At 40.9% G+C, this 12,600-nt stretch overlaps 1 protein-coding gene across 1 annotated transcript in view; it reads left to right on the top strand.

The window, feature by feature from the left end:
* LOC102160834 (NUT family member 2D-like) overlaps positions 1–12,600 on the top strand; it is a 135,381-nt gene that overhangs the window by 60,496 nt on the left and 62,285 nt on the right. The window contains exon 6 of the mRNA XM_084994667.1: positions 8,892–9,028. The gene's annotated coding sequence lies outside the window, so the exon portion shown is untranslated. The remainder of the gene's footprint in view (positions 1–8,891; positions 9,029–12,600) is intronic.

The following is a 12,600-nucleotide window of genomic DNA, read 5'->3' as shown; positions in this document are numbered from 1 at the left end:
GTTATTTGTGGACTTATGAATGATGGCCATTCTGATTGGTGTGAGGTGGTATCTCATGGTAGTTTTGATTTGCATTTCTCTTCTAATCAGTGATGTTGAGCATTTTTTCATGTGTTGGCTGGCCATTTGTATCTTCCTTGGAGAACAGTCTATTCGGGTCTTTTGCCCATTTTTCCATTGGTTGATTGGCTTTTTTGCTGTTGAGTTGTATAAGTTGCTTATATATTCTAGAGATTAAGCCCTTGTCGGTTGCATCATTGGAAACTGTTTTCTCCCATTCTGAAAGTTGTCTTTTTGTTTTCTTTTGGGTTTCCTTTGCTGTGCAAAAGCTTTTCAGTTTGATGAGGTCCCATGGGTTTATTTTTGCTCTAATTTCTATGGCTTTGGGAGACTGACCTGAGAAAATATTCATGCTGTTGATGTCCAAGAGTGTTTTGCCTATGTTCTCTTCTAGGAGTTTGATGGTGTCCTGTCTTATATTTAAGTCTTTCAGCCATTTTGAGTTTATTTTTGTGCATGGTGTGAGGGTGTGTTCTAGTTTCATTGCTTTGCATGCAGCTGTCCAGGTTTCCCAGCAATGCTTGCTGAATAGACTTTCTTGTTCCCACTTTATGTTCTTGCCTCCCTCATCAAAGATTAATTGACCCTAGGTGTCAGGGTTTATTTCCGGGTTCTCTCTTCTGTTGCATTGGTCTGTCTGTCTGTTTTGATACCAGTACTACACTGTTTTGGTGACTGTGGCTTTGTAATATTTCTTGAAGTCTGGGAAAGTTATGCCCCCTGCTCGGTTTTTGTTTCTCAGGATTGCTTTGGCAATTCTGGGTCTTTTGTGGTTCCATGTAAATTTTGGGATTGTTTGTTCTAGTTCTGTGAAAACTGTCCTGGGTCATTGGATAGGGATTGCATTGAATCTGTAGATTGCTTTGGGTAGTATGGCCATTTTTACAATATTGATTTTTCCAATCCTTGAACATGGAATATCTTTCCATTTCTTTACATCTTCTTTGATTAAAGTTTTATAGTTCTTGGCATATAAGGTAAAGGTACCTCCTTGGTCAGGTGTATTCCGAGGTATTTGATTTTGTGAGGTGCAATTTTAAAAGGTATCATATTTTTGGATTCCTTTTCTAATATGTCATTGCTGGTATACAGAAATGTGACTGACTTCTGACTGTTAATCTTATATCCTGCTACTTTACTGAATTTATTAATCTGTTCCAGTAGTTTTTGGGTTGAGTCCTTAAGGTTTTCTATGTAAAGTATCATGTCGTCTGCATACAGTGACAGTTTGATCTCTTCTCTTCCTAAATGGATGCCTTTTATTTCTTTTGTTTGTCTAATTGCTGTGGCCAGGACTTCCAAAACTATGTTGAAGAGCAGTGCTGAGAGTAGGCATCCCTGTCTTGTTCCAGGTTTGCGTGAGAAAGCTTTCAGTTTTTCCCCATTGAGTATTATATTTGCTGTGAGTTTATCATAAGTGGCTTTGATTATGTTCAGGAATGCTCCCTTGATACCTACCAATGGACAGATCCTCTAGACAGAAAACCAATGAAGCAACAGAGATCCTGAAGGAAACAATAGAAGTTAGATTTAATTGATATCTTCAGGACACTACATCCAAAAGAATCAGAATACACATCCTTGTCAACAACACATGGAGAATTCTCAAGAATTGACCACATATTGGGACACAAAGCTAATCTCGATAAATTTAGGAGCATAGAAATTATCTCAAGTATATTCTCTGACCACAATGCCATGAAGCTAGAAATCAACCACAGGAAAAGAAATGAGAAAAAACTTACTACATGGAGACTAAACAACATGCTACTAAAAAACCAATGGGTCAATGAGGAAATCAAGAAGGAAATTAAAAATACCTTGAGAGAAATGATCATGAAGACACAACCTCTCAAAATCTATGGGATGCCACAAAAGCAGTGCTCAGAGGGAAATTTATAGTGATACAGGCCTTTCTCAAAAAAGAAGATCCCAAATTGACAGCTTAACCTTCCATCTAAGCAAATTAGAAAAAGAACAAAAAAGACCCAAAGTCAGCAGAAGGAAGGAAATTATAAAGATCAAAGAAGAATTCAATAAATTAGAAATTGAAAAAAAAAAACAATAGAGAAAATTAATAAAACCAAGAGCTGTTTCTTTGAAAAGGTAAACAAAATTGACACACCCCTGGCCAGACTCACTAAAAAGAGGAGAGAAAGAACTCAAATATAATTAAAAATGAAAAAGGAGAAATCACAACATATACTGCACTAATAAAAAAAAACATATGAAAATACTATGAACAACTCTATGCCAACAAATTTGACAATCTGGAAGAAATGGTCAATTTTCTAGACTCTTACAGCCTGCCAAAACTGAATCAAGAAGAAACAGACCAACTGAACAGACCAATCACTAGAAATGAAATTCAAGAAGTCATAAAAGCACTCCCTACAAATAAAAGTCCAGGGCCATCTGGCTTCACAGGCGAATACTATCAAACATATAAAGAGGATCTAGTGCCCATCCTCCTTAAAGTCTTTCAAAAGGTTGAAGAAGAAGGAATACTCCCACCATTCTATGATGCCATCATCACCCTAATTCCAAAACCAGACAGAGATACCACCAAAAAAGAAAACTATCGGGCCAATATCTTTGATGAATATAGATGCAAAATTTCTCAACAAAATCTTAGCCAGCTGAATCCAACAACATATCCAAAAATTATACACCTTGACCAGGTAGGGTTCATCCCAGGTTCACAAGGATGGTTCAACATATGCAAATCAATCAACATCATACACCACATTAACAGAAGTCAAAAATCATATGATCATCTCCATAGACACAGAAAAAGCATTTGACAAAGTCCAACATCCATTCCTGATCAAGACCCTCTGTTTCTTTTTTGAAATAAATTCTATGTCTTTGTCTATATTCTACGTTTATTCATTCACTACCTTCCACCTTGCTGACTTCCTTTTGTTAATTATGTGTGTTCTTCTTTTGCTATTTCAGAATACCTAAGGCAGTTGTTTAAAATGTTCATCTAGGAGTTCCTGTTGTGGCTCAGTTGTTAACAAATCTGACTAGGAACCATGAGGTTACAGGTTTGATCCCTGGCTTTGCTCAGGGGTTAAGGATCCAGCATTGCTGTGAGCTCTGGTGTAGGTTGCAGATGTGGCTTGGATCCTGCATTGCTATGGCTCTGGAATAGGCCAGTGGCTATAGCTCCGATTAGACCCCTAGACTGGGAATCTCCATATGCCATGGGAGCAGCCCTAGAAAAGGCAAAACGACAAAGGAAAAAAAAAGAAAAAAAGAAAAAGGAAAAGTTCATCTAGCCACTGTGAAGCCTATGTTTCTTTATGCTCATTTGCTTCAGATTTATTAATGTTCCTTTGAATGAGCCACATCTACCTTTTTATTTCTATATTTTGTGAGCATTTATCAAAAGTTGCATATGCAGAAGTTCCCGTCGTGGCGCAGTGCTTAACGAATCCGACTAGGAACATGAGATTGCGGGTTCGGTCCCTGCCCTTGCTCAGTGGGTTAAGGATCCGGCGTTGCCGTGAGCTGTGGTGTAGGTTGCAGATGCGGCTCGGATCCCACATTGCTGTGGCTCTGGTGTAGGCCGGCGGCTACAGCTCCAATTCGACCCCTAGCCTGGGAACCTCCATATGCTGTGGGAGCCGCCCAAAGAAATGGCAAAAAGACAAAAAAAAAATAAAAAATAAAAAAATAAAAAAATTTTTAAAAAAGTTGCATATGCAGGAAAAAAAAAAAAAAAAAAAAACAACGCCACGTTACCCAGTCTTGTATCTTGGATATGTGCAAATGAAGAACTTTACTAAACAGACCAGTGCTCTCAGGTCTTTTCTGAGGATGTGCCTTCACTGGGAGTGTGTGTGTGCTTCCCCAGCGCCTTAATCCTCTCCCCCACACACAGTTGCTTTTAAGTATTTAATTTCCCTAAAAACCTCACCTTTGTCTTCTTGGCCCTTACATGTTTTATTGCATTCTTCTGTCAGTCATCTCTGACCTCCACATGTGTGCAGGTCTACAGTTGCCATGAACTTCTCCTTTGCCATTGAATCCATCATCATTTTACTGATATGTAAAATGTCCCACCATCCCTATCTCAGCTTCAAGTCATGTGAGACAGAAATCAGATTCTGGAGACAGTGCCTGGCCTGCCAAACCCTGCAATCAAGTTGCACTCTTGTGTTTCTCCCAATGGAGGACCAGTGGTTGGGTCCTCTACTGTACCATATTCATTCACAATGGGTGAGGAATAGAGGAGGCAGAATATCATGGAATTTGCTATCATTTTGAGTGTGACCCTTTCTCAATTGGCTATTCACTTGATTGCTTCAGATTACTCTTTGTCTTCTAGAGCTTCCACAAAGTTATTCTTACCTGATTGTTTCCTTGATATTTTTATGGCGTTAAAGACCTGGAGCCTCCTAATCTGCCATCTTGCCTATATCACTCCTCTCCTTCATTTCTGAAAGGTAGTTTTATCAGATACAGAATTCTTGGTTCATAGTTCTTCTTTTTCATTCCCTAAATATGAAAATCTACTAGGCTTTTTCCTTGATGCTTTCAAAATTCTCTTTGTCATGGGTTTTGTCAATTAACTATAGTATCTGTGTAGACCTGTAGTTTATCTTGTTGGAGTTCATTGAGTTTCTTGGATGTATACATTCATGTATTTCATCATATTTGAGGAGTTGAGGCATTTTTCTCCCAATATTTTCCCTGACTTCTGATTCCCTTTTCTGGGTGTAATTCCTATTATATGTATCATGTGGATTCCTATTATATGTATGTTGGCCTAATTAATGGTGTCCTATGTGTCTGTTACATTCTGCTCAATATTGTCCATTCTTGCCTCTCTCCACTCCTCAGAGTGGATAGCCTCAGTCAGTTCTTCTTCAAATAGGCCAATTCATTATTCTGCCAGCTCAAATCTGTTAGTAATTCCCCCAATGCCTTTTTCATTCCCAGCTGTACTTTTCAACACTAGAATATACATTTGATTCCTTTTTGTAATTTCTGTCTCTCTATTAGCATTCTCCATTTGGTTAGGCACCAGTTTCCTGAGTTTTTTTAGTTCTTTGTTCCAAATTTCACTTTGTACTATGGGAATATATAAGAGAGTGACTAAAAGTCCTTGTAATGCCTCACCGCATGAATCATATTTCCTTTTTTAATTTCCATACCTCATAATACTTTGTTGAAACCTTTTGTGTTAAAAAATGTAAGTAGACATTGTAGAAATCAGATTCTCCCTTCTTATCATGATTTGATGTTAATGCTGTTTGTCTGGTTGTTGTTGGTGGTGGTATGGCTCCTGTTTCTTCAAGTCTAGCTTGCATTTGGGAAGATGTAATGGTTGTTACTGGTTGGAAGTTTTCTGATATGAGATGCCTATACTGCTTTTGGGAATTGATTGCAAATTAATATAAAGTGTTACTTTGAGATAAATTCTGATGTTCCATTCTACGAACATTTAAGATTCAAATATTTAGCAAAGAGTATTAAATACATGGTGACCTAGGACTTTTCCTTTTAAAAGTATTTGATTGGGTGTTCCCCTCATGGCTCAGTAGAAATGAATCTGACCAGCATCCATGAGGACACAGGTTCAGCCCCTGGCCTTGCCCAGCAGGTGAAGGATTCAGCATTTCCATGAGCTGTGGTGTAGGTCACAGGTGTGGCTCAGAGCTGGCATTGCTGTAGCTGTAGTGGAGGCCAGCAGCTAGAGCTCTGATTCTACCCCTATCCAGGGAACCTCCATATGCTACAAGTTTGGCCCTAAAAAGACAAAAAGAAAAACAAAACCACAGTGTTTGTTTGGAAGTATCCAATGGTGATATATTTTTAAAATGTATCTTATATTGTTATTTCCCCCAACACACTTTTTTCTCCCAATGTACAGCATGGGGACCCAGTTACACATACATATATACATAATTTTTCTCCCATTGTAAGTATCTAGACATAGTTCTCAGTGCTACACAGCAGGATCTCATTGTTAATCCAGTCCAAGAGCAATAGTTTAAACTCAAGCATCAGATCACCTCATACTCCCAATCCCTCCCACTCCCTCCCCCTCCCCCCAGGCAACCACAAGACTATTCTCCAAGTCCATGAATTTCTTTTCTGTTGAAAGGTTCATTTGTGCTGTATATTAGATACCAGATGTGAGTGATATCATATGGCATTTGTCTTTCTCTTATTTCACTCAGGATGAGAGCCTCTAGTTCCATCCATGTTGCTGCAAATGGCATTATTTCATTCTCTTTTATATCCAAATAGGACTCCATTGTGTATATATACCACATCTTCCTTATCCACTCATCTGTTGATGGACATTTGAGATGTTTCCTTGTCTTGGCTATTGTAAATAGAGCTGCAGTGAACATGTGGGTGCATGTGTCTTTTTGAAGGAACATTTTGTCCAAATATATGCCCATGAGTGGAATTGCTGGATCATATGGTAGTTCTATGAATAGATTTCTAAGGTACTTCCATACAGTTCTCCATAGTGGCTGTACCAGTTTACATTCCCACCAACAGTGCAGGAAGGTTCTGTTTTCTCCACACCTGCTCCAGCATTTGTTATTTGTGGACTGATGAATGATGGCCATTCTGATTGGTGTGATGTGGTATCTCATGGTAGTTTTGGTTTGCTTTTCTCTAATAATCAGTGATGAGTGGTGTTGATCATTTTTTCATGTGCTTGTTGGCCTTTTGTATATCTTCCTTGGAGATATTTTGAATAAATACACACACACTCACACACACACACACACACACACAGCCACACCATACCTTGGGCTGTCGGTGACTGCTGTATCATATGACAGGTGTACATTTATTTTCTGAGGAACTTCCACACCGTTTTCCTTAGCGGTTGTACCAATTTACATTCCCACCAACATGATAGGAGGGTTCTCTTTCCTTATTTGTAGACTTTTTGATGATGGCTATTCTGACTGGTGTGAGGTGAGACCTCATTGTAGTTTTTATGTGCATTTCTCCCGTAATTATTTACACTTAGCATCTTTTCATGTGCTTTTTGGAAATCACTCTGTCTTTGGAGGAATGTGTATTTAGGTCTTCTGCCCATTTTTCAATGGATTGTTTATTTTTTAACCTGAACTATATGAACCATTTTTATATTTTGGAGGTGAATTCCTTGTCATTTGCTTCATTTTCAAGTACTTTCTCTCATTGTGTGGGTTGTTTTTCATTTTTTTTATGGATTCCTTTGCTGTGTATAAGCTTTTGAGTTTATAGGTCCATTTTTTTTCCTTTTAGGGCATGGTGGCATATGTAATTTCCCAGGCTAGGGGTGGAATTGGAGCTGCAACTGCAAGCCTACAGCACAGAAACAGCAAAGTGGGATCCGAGCCTCATCTGTGACCTATACCACAGATGCTTAATTCACTAAGTGAGGCCAGAGATCAAACCTGTGTCCTCATGAATACTAGTCAGTTTCATAACAGGCTGTGCCAAAATGGCAATTCCCAATTTCTTTATTTTTGTTTTCTTTTTCATTATTCTAGAGGGGGCATCAAAAAGGGTTTGCTGCCATACTTATCGAAGAGTGATCTGCCTGTTTTCCTCCAAGAATTTTGATGTAAGTTTCTGGCCTTTCATTTTGGTCTTTAACCCATTTTGATTTTGTTTTTGTGCATGGTGTTATATTGCTTGTATTCTTGATAAAGAATTACCCACCAGGAAATGGAGTTTCAAGGTGCAGACCTTGCTATTTTAAATAGTCTGGATGGGGTAAGTATGAGAGAATATCCATTTGTTCTAGGCAAGAGAATTAGGGATCTAGGAGTTCCCACTGTGGCAGAGTGGAAGTCAACAAACCCCTAGTCTGGGAATTTCCATATGTCATGTGTGCAGCCTTAAGAAAGGGAAAGAAGAAAGAGAGAAAAGAAGAAAGAAAAGAAAAATTAGAGCTCTTTAATACAAGGTGATAAAGGTGTGATTGAACAGATACCTACTTATGTTAGGACATAAACTATCGGATAAAGAGAAATGTAGAAAAAGATCTAGAATTTTAATATAGCTTTGTAATATTTTCCTACTTTCTATGCTATCTTCAAAGTCCAGGATGACTTCAGACTTAGGGACCAATCTGCCTAACACATGGAAGAATGAAATATAGTTTTATCAAAAGAACATTCTCTAACTGAAGATTGCAGTCTGTATTTACTCAAGAGTAATGACTTGCAATAATAACAGCTAACATTATATGACACATCCTGCTTGCTGGACACTAATCAAAGCACTTTACCTTTATTAACATATGTTATTCTCACAGCATCCCTTGGAGATGGATGCCATTACTGCAACGCTCTTACTCCATTTAAAGTTCTGTAAACAGCATTGCAGAGAAGTTAAGTAACTTTCCCTTAAGCCATAGTTAAATAAGCCAGGATTTGAAGCCTACCTGTCTGGCTGCAGTTTCCATGCTTTCCAAACTTAACCTAAACCACTTCATATAAGCCAAAGTGAAAAGGTTACAGAGTAGCTACAACCATATTTACAGGGCCTAGGACGAAGCTGCCCAGCCCTTCTTAAGCAAATAGCTGGTATTTTTCAGAATTTCCCCATGGCAATTGGCTCAAGGGAAGAAGGGAAAGATCATAGAGACCAGCTGATAGATGCACAGGGTTAACCAGCTTCAAAGGGTTTAGCAAAACGTTGATGATCTTCACATGTGGGATGTACCATAAGTACAAACTGGAATCCCGCACATGAGTTTAACTCAGGTCACATCTGGCCTGGATGGATGAGGATGCTGATGATTTTGGAGAGATGGCAGAGAGTGATGGCTTGAAGTGAGATCTTAATTCTCTGTTCAGGAATGGAAGCTGGGAAGCCTGGATGAAACAGGAATATTAGCCACTCGACCAGCTGGGGACTACCAACTGAATTGCCTTGATTCTCACCCCCTGTTGAAGGCAAGAATATTTAAAGCAAGCAAAGTCTGTGAAATCAGGTACAGAGTTTATTGTTAGAAACACAGTAGACTTAGCTATGTTGTCTGTTTGTCTAAGGCAGAGGCAAAGCAGTAGGATACACACAAAGGAGGAGTGAGAATGCAATCATCCCCATCATTGAGGAGTGTCCCAGAGAAGTGATTTAAAACACTTAGGGAAGTTCATCTGGGTCTTTGTTTCCCATTGGCCAAAATTCTTATTTCATTTTGCACACCTGATCGGACCCAGGTCCTCCCCAATATGCGTGCACATCTTTGGGTCAAGATGGATTCCTCACTGGCAGTAACATAGCCTAAGTTTTTATTGGCTGGTGACCCCTCCCTTTCTGACCCAGAGGAGTCTTTCTGTGCATGTGAAGTTGGTTCTCCTTCGCCCTAAGGATAGGAAGTGTGTGACCTCTTTATCTTTGACCCAAGCAGGGCTTAGGCCCTAAATGCCCATGATGTGTTCATTGCTTTAAGTGTCCAAAAAGGCCAATTCCACTTCTTTAACTTGTTCTTGCATTTTTATCTTCAGGTATAAATAGGTGGCTGATAGGAAATGTTTATGCTCGATCCCATCTATCTCCTGACTCATGGAGAGGCTAATTTGGGAGGAAAGTGTCCTCCATACTCCCAGAGAGACACTGTGAATTCCCCTGTAAGGGATATTAGGCTTTATTATCTTCCCTCATTAGAGCATTGGCATGAATCTACAAAGGCATAAGGCCATTGTCCTTAGTTACTATCCTCTTAGTTATTATTACCCAGGACTAAAGGATGACCTGGCCAGTGTCTGCACTTCATGGACAGTTACTGCTGAAGCACACCAGAGATTAGGAATACTCCATACAACATACCCATGGAGTCATCCTTGCTTGTGTGCTAAAAGGTGATCCATTTCTAGAATTGCATGTGTTTCTTAGGACTCTTCTCGTACCCAGTGCATTAGAGCAAGATCACCAGAAGCGAATCTTAGATGGGGACACTTGGGAAAATCCTTGAAAATGTGCTCATGAACTGGGGACTGAGGAAAATAGGATAAGGCAGGGGAAGAAAGAGAACCTTATCCTGGTCCTCAAGGGACCTCTCTCTGGAACATGAAGAACACAGAGTTGGTCCCCCTGGAGATGAAAGGGCTCAATTTGACCCTACCCCCTGCCAGATACCAGTTTCTGCTGATAGCATAGGCTTGTGACTTCTCGAATAAGGAAGTCTGTGCCTGGGTGTGGGTAATGCCCTGTGAAGGAAGCAGCTGTGAACCCTTAGAAACAACACTCAGCCACCAGGAAAGAGGCACCCCAGTGAAGGAAACCAGGTGCTGCCAAGAGCCTCTGCCACAGACCTTTAAAGGGAAGGACAAAAACCATGGAGCTTGGAGTTCCCTCAGGCTCTGCAGGTTAAGGATCTGGTATTTTCACTGTTGTGGCCCTGGTTCCAGCTGTGACCCTGGTTACATCTGTTCAGGTTCAATCCCTAGCCTAGAAAATTCCGCATGCCATAAGAATGGAAAAAAAAAAGTGAAAGCAAGAAAGAAGAAAAAAAGTAAATTCCCATTGTGGTTAAGCTATCAGGAGCCAGACAGGTATCTATGAGGAGGTGGGTTCCACCCCTGGCCTCCCTCAGTAGGTAAAGGACCAGGCATTTCCATGAGCTATGGTGTAGGTCACAAAGTCAGCTTGGATCTGACATTGCTGTGGCTGTGCTGTAGACCAGCAGCTGTACTTCTGATTCGACTCATAGCCTGAGAACTTCCATATGCAACAGGTCTGGCACTAAAAATAAAAATAAAGTAAAACAATGGAGCTCAAAAAACTTAGAGGAAGGGCTAAGGGCAGGACTAGAAGGAGCAAGCACTGTCTCAAAGTTAGCTTAAGCCCCCCATTCTCAATCCCCACTGTGGGCCTGGGCCTCTCATGCAAAGGAATGGTTCAGCCCCTGTAGCCATTGGAGTAAGAGATTCATGGTCTAAAAGCATAAATGAATACCCAATTCTTTCTCCAAAGCCTGCTATCCCCTCTTGTGGGAAACCCATGGGCCTCCTATATACTGGAGCTACATGTCCCTCTGTACCACCTCTTCTCCTCAGACCATTTCTTCAGAGGAGCCATGGAGGTAGGTGGTAAGGCAGGGTAGGTGCCATTCCTAACCCCCAGCCTCCCAAGAAGGAATAAAATGTGGCTTGGTGAGGAACCCAGAAACTTCCTACATAGACTGACCAGATAGACTGTTTATCATGCCCTTGGCTGGGCACAGCCATAAACCAGGCATTACAGTGCCTCTAAAGGATTCTGCATATTTAACAGAAGAGTGTTGTTTCCTTTCATTCTACCATTTTAACAAAGAAGTTGACAGGGTTTTTGTTCCTTTGCTTGATTCCATATGGAAGACAATTATCACCACTTGCTTAGAAGAAAGAGATGTCACTTTCTCTTTGTATTGGCCCCAAAACACACCACACCACACATGCACAAGTATATACTAGCAAAGGGGTTCAAGTGCAGGTATACATGCATATAAGCGCACACACACACACACATCCCTTCCCTTTTAGCTCTGGCTCTGGGAGACATGACTAAAGCCAAGAGGCTTCATTGGAAACAGGGTGCCCCAGTCTCCATCTCCAGGTATTCCCAAGCTGCCCCCACCAAAGCTGGCCAAGGTCCACTCAAATTCTCCACAACTCCAGTTGAGGTACTAGAACCAGTGTTTCATCTGTTCTTCTGAAATCCATCCAGTCAAGATTTTCTAATTTCCCCAAACTACAAACTCTGCTTTTATTCCATGCAAATCCCCCTGTACCACCAAAGCCTTCAGGCCTGTGGAGATTGATCGTGCATGATCATTCAGGGCCCAAGGCAAAAGAAAGTGGCCAGTCCCAGACTGAGCACTGGGGCACTGGCTGAGGAGGCATGGCCTGAGCTGGATATAGGAGTGGGTATCCAGCTCCTTAGCCTGTGACTAGATGACTGGGGAGGGTTTGCCTGAGGTCCTGGGTCTGGGTGGCTGGCACAGGGGCAAGACTCACAGGATGAGGCCAGTGATCACAGGGCTGGCAGTGGGGGAAGATGTCCTTCACTTGTGTTGTGGGAACATGAGTGTGCAGCTTCTGGCTCTCATTTAGCTGTTGGAAGACTGAGGAAGTGTTGAGAATGAAGGCCATTTTAAGACATATCTCCCTTCACACAGGGCCAGCAGTCAGAACAAAAACACACTGATTCTTTTCATGTCTCCCAAGACAGCAAATACCATGGTGTTCTCCACAGTTGAGGGAATGAGTTATAGCAGTCTAAAAAAGGTGCTGAGAGGTGCGTGTTGGAAATGACCTGGAAGGTTTTTCCTCCATCCTTAACAAGTATTTCCTAGAGGATTACATCCTCAGTTCTCGATCGTGGCGTGTGGACTAGGTAGAGAAACTCAGAGACAGAGTCTAGGCCAGCAATCCCTTTAAGGATTTTGGTTCGTGGTGACCCCAGTCAATCTGAGATCCTCTCTTTTCTTTTCTTCCCTTTACAAATTATTGTAAATGGGAGAATTTCCAGGAGTCACATTGTGGCACAGCAGAAATGAAGCTGACTACTATCCATGAAGTT

Source organism: Sus scrofa, chromosome 14, assembly GCF_054392235.1.
Source record: "Sus scrofa isolate SSC_HxYL_T2T_F1_AM1 chromosome 14, Sscrofa_HxYL_maternal_Yorkshire_Landrace_v2.0, whole genome shotgun sequence".
Taxonomy (NCBI): Eukaryota; Metazoa; Chordata; class Mammalia; order Artiodactyla; family Suidae; genus Sus; species Sus scrofa.
Note: the sequence above shows the minus strand (reverse complement) of the source record. Positions and strands in the feature narration are given on the sequence as shown.